This window comes from Lolium rigidum, chromosome 2 (genome assembly GCF_022539505.1).
Source record: "Lolium rigidum isolate FL_2022 chromosome 2, APGP_CSIRO_Lrig_0.1, whole genome shotgun sequence".
NCBI lineage: Eukaryota > Viridiplantae > Streptophyta > Magnoliopsida > Poales > Poaceae > Lolium > Lolium rigidum.
In genome coordinates, this window is record NC_061509.1 from 151,576,606 (window position 1) to 151,587,618 (window position 11,013).

The window sequence follows — 11,013 nt, forward strand, 5'->3', positions numbered from 1 at the left end:
AAAAAAAAAAAAAAAAAAAAACTAGCACCGACTTGGCAAAATTGAAAATTGGTACAGTTTCATTGGATTTGACTAGATTTGATGAAATTTTGGTGGATTTCGTGTAACTCGTAATGCGCTAACGCGTAGGAGTTGTCTACTAGTCAGCTACCATGTAGTCCTTACAGGTGGATTCAATTTGGGAAAAATAATAAAATGAGGGCACACTCTCACAGTAATAATAGCTATCATAATATTGAAACTAAGGGGTAAAACATGGCAATATTTTCTAAATGGGGTACACGCTCTCACAATTCAGAACTAGAGTGTAAAATATGAAATTTATTCTAGAATTATAGTAGCATTACATTGTGTAGATAGGAAAATTTTGGTATATATTCACAACTAGAGGGTAAATGGTGAAATTAGTCTATAGATAACATTGCATTTCATTGTGTTGTGTGGATAGGAAAATATTAGTATATATAATATGTTGCTACATTGCAGCTCTATATTTCTAGACTCCATTAAGAATCAAAGGAATTCAGCAAAGCCATTGGAGTATCAAAGGGATGCATTGCACCTTTGCACTACCAATGTTCCTAATCGAGCTTGCTACAAAATATATAGAGAACTAGTACTATGTTTTATGATTGCTCTTAAAATTGGCTATCCATCACACGATCCAAAATGTTAAATCTGGGACGAGGTAAACAAGCCCCTACTAAAAGTAGTTCATATAAGGTTTCAGAATTCGGTGAGACCTACATGAATCTAGGACTGGCCCATTGGTCGGGCAAAAAGAGAGACCGCCATTGGCCCTGAGGGGTAGATTCACTGCATATGCAACTCATATATGAAAAAAAAAGGTTCAATCTTCGGAATCAAGTCCACACCAGAGATCCATAGAGACACAAAGCCAACCATTCTGATATGTGCGGCCTCTTAAGTTAGTTATGTTGCTAGTCTCTCTCTCTCTCTCTCTCTCAATCTCCATCTTATTAGTATCCTATAATTTAGCACTCCCTCCGTTCCTTTCTATAGTGCCTATAGATTTTTGCCATTTGTTTCAGAATATAAGGTTGTAGCTTAGCTTTTGTTCAATTACCCCCTCCCCGTTCAGCTCCTAAATTTGTTATGGTAAGTTAGGAAGGTATGGATTTCCCAAATTTTACGTTGATCTCAAATCATTCAGCTAGGGGTCTTGTGTAAAAAATACTCTTGCGCTAATTTCCGTGCCAAAAAACTATAGGCACTATAGAATGGAACAGAGGGAGTATTATATTTCTATGACTTTGTTCCTGGTGGATTAATCCCTATGTTTACTTTCATGTATTAATATGATTTTCTTCGAGTAAATAAAATGAGGTAATAGCTATCATAGTATTGTAACTAAGGTGTGAAACATGGCAATAGTTTCTAAATGGGGTACAGGCTCTCACAATTCAGAACTAGAGGGTAAAAAATGAGATTTGCTCTAGAATTAGAGTTGCATTACATTGTGAGGATTGGAAAATATTGGTATGTACTCACAATCAGAGGGTAAAAGGTGAAATTTAGTCTAAAATTCACCTTTTTAGTATAAAATTAACATTGCATTTCATGACGTGGGCTTAGCCCAGTGGTTGGGGTCGCAGTAGCACACCCCAACGACCGGAGTTCGATTCCTGTCAGGGACGAATTTCGGAATTGTCACACCAAGTCCCGCTTCTACTATATCAAAAAAGTGTCTAGTTCCTCCTAGACACGGTTTTATTTTTAACATTTCATTTCATTGTATGGATAGGAAATATTAGTATATAATATGATGTTTCACTGCAGCTCTATATTTCTAGACTCCATTAAGCATCAAAGGAATGGGGCAAAGCCATCAGAGTATCAAGAGGATGCATTGCACCTTTGCACTAGCAATGTTCCTAATCGAGCTTGCTACAAAATAGAGAACTAGTACTATGTTCTATGAATGCTTGGTTATCCATGGCATGATCCAAAATATGTTAAATCTGAGACGAGGTAAACAAGCCCCTGCTAAAAGTAGGTCATATGCGGTTTCTGAATTCGGTGAGACCTACATGAACCTAGGGAAGGATCATTGGTCGGGCAAAAAGAGAGACCACCATGGGCCCCAAATGGTAGATGCACTACAAATGCAACTCATATCTGAAAAAAAAGGTTCAATCTTCGAAATCAAGTCCACACCAGAGACTAATAGAGACACAAATCCAAACTGTCTTGATATGTGCAGACGCTTTAAGTTAGTTATGTTGCTAGTCTCTCTCTCTCTCTCTCTCTCTCTCTCTCTCTCTCTCTCTCTCTCTCTCTCTATCTCTCTCTATCTCTATCTATCTATTTATCTATTTATCTATCTATCTATCTATCTAATTAGTATCCTATAATTTAGTATTATATTTCTATGACTTTGCTTAGAGTGGATTAATTCCTATGTTTACTTTCATGGATTAAGATATTTTTATTCGAGAAACAATGAGGAATACGTGCATATATGGTTTATTATTAAAATTGATGCCATTTCATTATTTAAAGCAAACACGAGTTTCCCAACAAATTACTACACGAGATACAACATATCACATTTGACCACCATCAAGACAGCATGCCAACCATTAGATGGCATGATCCTTATGAAACTTACACTAGTATATTTTCCTGTACCTAATCATGTACTACAAAGTAGAACCCGCCCGTCTAGATATTTTTTAAACTACATGCTTTATACTTATGTACTTATGTGTCTAGATATTTAATAGTATTAAATGTACACAAACACGTACATATACACACCCTAATTTACTCAGATAAGTAATTTGTTGATGTGTGCGATTTTTTTTGTCATGTTTAATGGGAAACATGCTTAAAAAAATTTAGTTACATTGTCTCTAAAAAAGAAATAACTCATGTTATAAGATACAATTAAAATTTAGTGTAATATGCATGTACTTTTCAATGATAAACGCTAGAAATGCATAATAAAATGTAATAACTAATATACACCGATATTGTTATGTGGTTAACTCAAAAATATACCACGCCCTCCGATCCCAAAGTACATGTCGCAGGTTGGGGAAAAATGTTCCCTAAAATCTTTCTAGGTTCATTAAATTTGTGGCAAGTAATTTAAATTGGACGGAGTATTTAAGTTTGTATGTTTATAAAAATAAATTTCAGAAATATAAAAGTCTAGTATAAGTATTAATTATGTTAACTCGCTCTCGGCATAAAAAATTAGATCATCACTACATGAACTAGATAAAACAATAAGTCGATCCTCATCTAAGTTTCCCATAAACATTGATCTTTATGATATTGTTTATTTTTGTGGATAAAGAGTATGAAAAAAACATTTCAGACAGAAAACAATCCTCGGAGCTGATACAAATATGAGTTTCCCACTCATAAAGGAATAATAAAGTGAAAGATTAGTTAGTGCAATTTGAGTTCTTCATGGTTAATAAATGCAACTTGGTTCAATTATGGGAGGATGACCGTGTTGGTGCTAGACCACTTTGTTGTGAATAACCTAGCTTACACTATCATTTTCACTCTTTTTCGAAGAAAAATGTCGTAGCTTATACTATCGCTTTCTCTTCTTAAACAAATCCTAGCTTATACTACATTGTTTCGTGGAGAGGACACACAACACCATAACGAAGGTAATCCATAATGAAGGTAATGAGTATGACACCGCTGGGCTCATGGAGTGCCAGCTGGCGCAATTCCCGGTCAAGTACCTGGGTATCCCACTCTCCATCAGGAGACTGACGGTTGCATCCTTCCAGCCCTTGGTGGACAGAATAGTTGACAAACTTCCGACCTGGCGGGCATCCATGATGCCACGGGAAGGGCGCTTGGCGCTAATACGCGCGGTTCTCGCTGCTATCCCTTTGCACCAGCTGATGGTGCTAGGCCTCGACAAGAAAACGCTAAAACAAGTTAACAAGATCCTACGCGGGTTCCTTTGGGCTGGCAGGGCAGACGCCAATGGTGGTCACTGCCACGTTAACTGGGCAAGGGTGTGCCGGCCGCAGCGGTTGGGGTTGGGGATCCCCGATCTAGCGCGCACCGCGATTAGCCTGAGGGTGCATTGGATTTGGAGGATGCGTACATATCCCTTGCGACCATGGTGCGGGCTCGATATGCAGTTCTCGAAGGTGGAGCTGGATGCCTTCACAGCCTCCACCTCGATGGTGGTGGGCAATGGAGAATCCGCCCTCTTCTGGGAGGACGGATGGCTGGAGGGCAGATCCATCAAGGAGATGGCGCCTGAGGTGTACGCGCTAGTACCTAAACACCGCAGGAAGACGCGTACGGTACGGGAAGCGCTTGCGGATCGCGCCTGGATCCCCGATATCGCTGGTGCGCCAAGCGCCCTCGCACTTTGGCAGTACGTGCAGCTATGGGGGGAGCTTAGAGACATACATCTGTCTCCGGACCAGGATCGGCTGCTTTGGCGTTGGACGATGGATGGTCAATACACCTCTCGTTCCTGTTATGACACCCTATTCCAGGGGGCCATCATCTTAGGTTCCTGGAGGTTGAATTGGAAGTCTTGGGCGCCGCTGATACGTCTCCGACGTATCGATAATTTCTTATGTTCCATGCCATATTATTGATGATACCTACATGTTTTATGCACACTTTATGTCATATTCGTGCATTTTCTGGAACTAACCTATTAATAAGATGCCGAAGAGCCGATTCTTTGTTTTACTGCTGTTTTTGGTTTCAGAAATCCTAGTAACGAAATATTCTCGGAATTGGACGAAATCAAGACCCGGGGTCCTATTTTGCCACGAACCTTCCAGAAGACCGAAAGGGATACGAAGTGGGGCGACGAGGCGCCGCCACCATAGGGCCGCGCGGCCAGAGGGGGGCCCGCGCCGCCCTATGGAGTGGGCCCCTCGTCAGCCCTCCGACTCCGCCCTTCCGCCTACTTAAAGCCTCCGTCGCGAAACCCCTGAGGCGAAAAAACCACGATACGGAAAACCTTCCAGAGACGCCGCCGCCGCCAATCCCATCTCGGGGGATTCTGGAGATCTCTCCGGCACCCTGCCGGAGAGGGGATTCATCTCCCGGAGGACTCTACACCGCCATGGTCGCCTCCGGAGTGATGAGTGAGTAGTTCACCCCTGGACTATGGGTCCATAGCAGTAGCTAGATGGTTGTCTTCTCCTCATTGTGCTTCATTGTTGGATCTTGTGAGCTGCCTAACATGATCAAGATCATCTATCCGTAATACTCTATGTTGTGTTTGTCGGGATCCGATGGATAGAGAATACCATGTTATGTTAATTATCAAGTTATTACCTATGTGTTGTTTATGATCTTGCATGCTCTCCGTTATTAGTAGAGGCTCGGCCAAGTTGATGCTAGTAACTCCAAGAGGGAGTATTTATGCTCGATAGTGGGTTCATGCCCGCATTGACACCTGGGGAGTGACAGAAACCCCTAAGGTTGTGTTGTGCTCGTTGCCACTAGGGATAAAACATTGATGCTATGTCCGAGGATGTAGTTGTTGATTACATTACGCACCATACTTAATGCAATTGTCCGTTGTTTAGCAACTTAATATCGGAGGGGGTTCGGACGATAACCCGAAGGTGGACTTTTTAGGCATAGATGCAGTTGGATGGCGGTCTATGTACTTTGTCGTAATGCCCAATTAAATCTCACTATACTTATCATGACATGTATGTGCATTGTTATGCCCTCTCTATTTGTCAATTGCCCGACTGTAATTTGTTCACCCAACATACTTTTATCTTATGGGAGAGACACCTCTAGTGAACTGTGGACCCCGGTCCATTCTTTTAATACTGAAATACAAATCTGCTGCAATACTTGTTTTTACTGTTTTCTCTGCAAACAATCATCTTCCACACAATACGGTTAATCCTTTGTTACGAGCAAGCCGGTGAGATTGACAACCTCACTTGTTTCGTTCGGGCAAAGTACTTTGGTTGTCTTGTGCCGGTTCCACGTTGGCGCCGGAATCTCTGGTGTTGCGCCGCACTACATCCCGCCCCCATCAACCTTCAACGTGCTTCTTGGCTCCTCCTGGTTCGATAAACCTTGGTTTCTTTCTGAGGGAAAACTTGCTGCTGTAGCATCATACCTTCCTCTTGGGGTTCCCAACGAACGTGTGAAATACACGCCATCAAGCATATTTTCTGGCGCCGTTGTCGGGGAGATCAAGACACGCTGCAAGGGGAGTCTCCACTTCTCAATCTCTTTACTTTGTTTTTGTCTTGCTTTATTTTATTTACTACTTTGTTTGCTGCACTTATATCAAAACACAAAAAAATTAGTTGCTAGCTTTACTTTATTTACTGTCTTGCACTCTATATCAAAAACACCAAAAAAAATTAGTTTACTTGCATTTACTTTATCTAGTTTGCTTTATTTACTACTGCTAAAATGGCCACCCCTGAAAATACTAAGTTGTGTGACTTCACTAGCACAAATAATAATGATTTCCTATGCACACCTATTGCTCCACCTGCTACTACGAGCAGAATTCTTTGAAATTAAACCTCGCTTTACTTAATCTTGTTATGCGAGAGCAATTTTCCGGTGTTAGTTCGATGATGCTTGCTGCCCATCTCAATAATTTTGTTGAACTATGTGAAATGCAAAAGTATAAAGATGTAGATGGTGACATTATAAAATTAAAATTGTTCCCTTTCTCATTAAGAGGAAGAGCTAAAGATTGGTTGCTATCTCTCGCCTAAGAATAGTATTGATTCCTGGACTAAATGCAAGGATGCTTTTATTGGTAGATATTATCCCCCTGCTAAAATTATATCTTTGAGGAGTAGCATAATGAATTTTAAACAATTGGATAATGAACATGTTGCTCAAGCTTGGGAAAGAATGAAATCTCTGGTTAAAAATTGCCCAACCCATGGATCGACTACTTGGATGATCATCCAAACCTTCTATGCAGGACTAAATTTTTCTTCGCGGAATTTATTGGATTCAGCTGCTGGAGGTACCTTTATGTCCATCACTCTTGGTGAAGCAACAAAGCTTCTTGATAATATGATGGTTAGTTACTCTGAATGGCACACGGAAAGAGCTCCACAAGGTAAGAAGATAATTCTGTTGAAGAATCGTCTTCCTTGAATGATAAGGTTGATGCTATTATGTCTATGCTTGCGAATGATAGGACTAATGTTGATCCTAATAATGTTCCATTAGCTTCATTGGTTGCTCAAGAAGAACATGTTGATGTAAACTTCATTAAAAATAATAATTTCAACAACAATGCTTATCGGAACAATTCTAGTAATAACTATAGGCCATATCCTTATAATAATGGTAACGGTTATGCTAATTCTTATGGGAATTCTTACAACAATAATAGGAATACACCCCCTGGACTTGAAGCTATGCTTAAAGAATTTATTAGTACACAAACTGCCTTTAACAAATCCGTTGAGGAAAAGCTCAATAAAATTGATATTCTCGCTTCTAAGGTTGATAGTCTTGCCTCCGATGTTGATCTTTTGAAATCGAAAGTTATGCCTAATAGGGATATTGAAAATAAAATTGTTACTACAGCAAATGCCATCCAAGTTAGAATTAATGAGAATATAAGATTAATGGCTGAACTGCATGCTAGGTGGGATAGAGAAGAAAATGAAAAACTAGCTAAAGAGAAAAATGTAGCTAAAGTTTGGACTATTACCACCACTAGCAATGCTAATTCTTCACATGTTGCTGCACCTCCTACTATTAATGGTAAAATAATTGGTGTTGGCAATGTTTCTACTCCTAGTGCAAAGCGCGCAAAACTACCCGAAGCTGCTAAAACTGCTTGAAACCGCTCTGTGATAAAACTGCTGAAATTTTTTCCAACCTTGGGGATGATAATCCCATTGCTTTAGATTGTAATGATTTAGATTTTGATGATTGCCACATCTCTGAAGTTATAAAGTTCTTACAAAAACTTGCTAAGAGTCCCAATGCTAGCGCTGTAAACTTGGCTTTCACAAAACATATTACAAATGCTCTCATAAAAGCTAGAGAAGAGAAACTAAAACTTGAAACTTCTATTCCTAGAAAGCTAGAGGATGGTTGGGAGCCCATCATTAAAATGAGAGTCAAAGATTTTTATTGTAATGCTTTATGTGATCTTGGTGCAAGTATTTCGTTATGCCTAAAAAAGTCTATGATATGCTTGACTTGCCACCATTGAAAAATTGTTATCTGGATGTTAATCTCGCTGATAATGCTAAAAAGAAACCTTTGGGGAGAGTTGATAATGTTCATATTATGGTTAACAATAACCTTGTCCCCGTTGATTTTGTTGTCTTGGATATTGAATGCAATGCATCTTGCCCCATTATATTGGGAAGACCTTTTCTTCGAACCGTTGGTGCTACTATTGATATGAAGGAAGGTAATATTAAATATCAATTTCCTCTCAAGAAAGGTATGGAACACTTCCCTAGAAAGAGAATGAAGTTACCTTATGATTCTATTATTAGAACAAATTATGATGTTGATGCTTCATCTCTCGATGTTACTTGATATACACTTTCTGCGCCTAGCGAAAGGCGTTAAAGAAAAGCGCTTATGGGAGACAACCCATGTTTTTACTACAGTATTTTTGTTTTATATTTGAGTCTTGGAAGTTGTTTACTACTGTAGCAACCTCTCCTTATCTTAGTTTTGAGTTTTGTTGTGCCAAGTAAAGTCTTTGATAGTAAAGTAAGTACTAGATTTGGATTACTGCGCAGTTCTAGATTTCTTTGCTGTCACGAATCTGAGTCTACCTCTCTGTAGGTAGCTCAGAAAATTAAACCAATTTACGTGCATGATCCTCAGATATGTACGCAACTTTCATTAAATTTGAGCATTTTCATTTGAGCAAGTCTGGTGGCCTAATAAAATCTATCTTTACGGACTGTTCTGTTTTGACAGATTCTGCCTTTTTATTTCGCATTGCCTCTTTTGCTATGTTGGATGAATTTCTTTGATCCATTGATACGTCTCCAACGTATCGATAATTTCTTGTGTTCCATGCCACATTATTGATGTTATCTACATGTTTTATGCACACTTTATGTCATATTCGTGCATTTTCTGGAACTAACCTATTAACAAGATGCCGAAGTGCCGGTTCTCGTTTTCTGCTGTTTTTGGTTTCGAAATCCTAGTAACGAAATATTCTCGGAATCGGACGAAATCAACGCCCGAGGTTCCTATTTTACCCGGAAGCATCCGAACACACGAGAACCGCCAGAGAAGGGAGGCAGGGCCACCAAACCCTACCCCGGCGCGGCCAAGGGGGGGGGCGCCCCCTAGGGTGTGGACCCCCTTCGACCTTCTCGCGCCGCCTCTCCGCCTATAAAGAGCCCCTGGATCAGAAAACCCGATACCAATTGACGAAACCCAAGGTTTATCGAACTCAGTGGAGGAAGAGGTCAAAGATATCCCTCTCATGCAACCCCGCAACCACAAAGCAAGAAGTCTCTTGTGTCCCCAACACACCTAATAGGTGCACTAGTTCGGCGAAGAGATAGTGAAATACAGGTGGTATGAATAAATATGAGCAGTAGTAACGGCGCCAAAAGTGCTTTGCCTGAGCATGTAGTATGCATGGTAGTAATAGCAAGCAGCAGTAGTAACGCAAAGAGAAACAAGAGAAACAAGCAAGCGATAGCAAGTATTTAGGAACAAGGCCTAGGATTAGACTTTCACTAGTGGACACTCTCAACTTTGATCACATAACTGAATAGATAAATGCATACTCTACACTCTCTTGTTGGATGATGAACACATTGCGTAGGATTACACGAACCCTCAATGCCGGAGTTAACAAGCTCCACAATTCAATGTTCATATTTAAATAACCTTAGAGTGCAAGAAAGATCAACACGACTAAACCAAGTACTAACACAAAGATGCACACTCGTCACCTTCACACTATGTAGGAGGAATAGATCACATCAATACTATCATAGCAATAGTTAACTTCACAATCTACAAGAGATCATGATCATAGCATACGCCAAGTACTAACACGGATGCACACACCGTCACCATTACACCGTGTAGAGGAATAAAACTACTTTAATAACATCACTAGAGTAGCACATAGATAAATTGTGATACAAAACACATTGCAATCATAAAGAGATATAAATAAGCACTTCACTACGCCATTCATAACAGAGAATAAGTATTCTGTGAAATATAGCCTAAGAGACCCACACGGTGCACACACTGTCACCTTTACACACGTGGGACAAGGAGTCTCCGAGATCACATAAGTAAAACTCACTTGACTAGCATAATGACATCTAGATTACAAGCATCATCATATGAATCTCAATCATGTAAGGCAGCTCATGAGATTATTGTATTGAAGTACATAGGAGAGAGATGAACCACATAGCTACCGGCACAGCCCCGAGCCCGATGGAGAACTACTCCCTCCTCATGGGAGACAACAGAACGTGTGATGAAGATGGCGATGGAGGTGTCGATGGAGAAGCCTTCCGGGGCACTTCCCCGGCTCCGGCAGCGTGCCTGAACAGAGACTCCTGTCCCCGCGATCTTGGCTTCGCGATGGCGGCGGCTCCGGGAAGGTTTCCGTACCGTGGTCTTTTCCGTCATCGTAGGTTTTAGGTCGAGGGCTTTATATAGGCGAAGAGGCGGCGCCGAGGGTCGAACAGGCGACGACACCATAGGGCGGCGCGGCCACACCTAGGCCGCGCCGCCTACGGTCCCGTGGGCCCGTGGCCCTCCTCTGGCGTTCTCGGGTGTTCCGGATGCTTCCGGGCAAAATAGGACTCCGGGCCTTGATTTCGTCCGATTCCGAGAATATTTCCTTACTAGGATTTCGGAACCAAAAACAGCGTAAAACAGAACCGGCACTTCTGAGCATCTTGTTAATAGGTTAGTTCCGAAAATGCACAAATATGACATAAAATGTGCATAAAACATGTAGATATCATCAATAATGTGGCATGGAACATAAGAAATTATCGATACGTTCGAGACGTA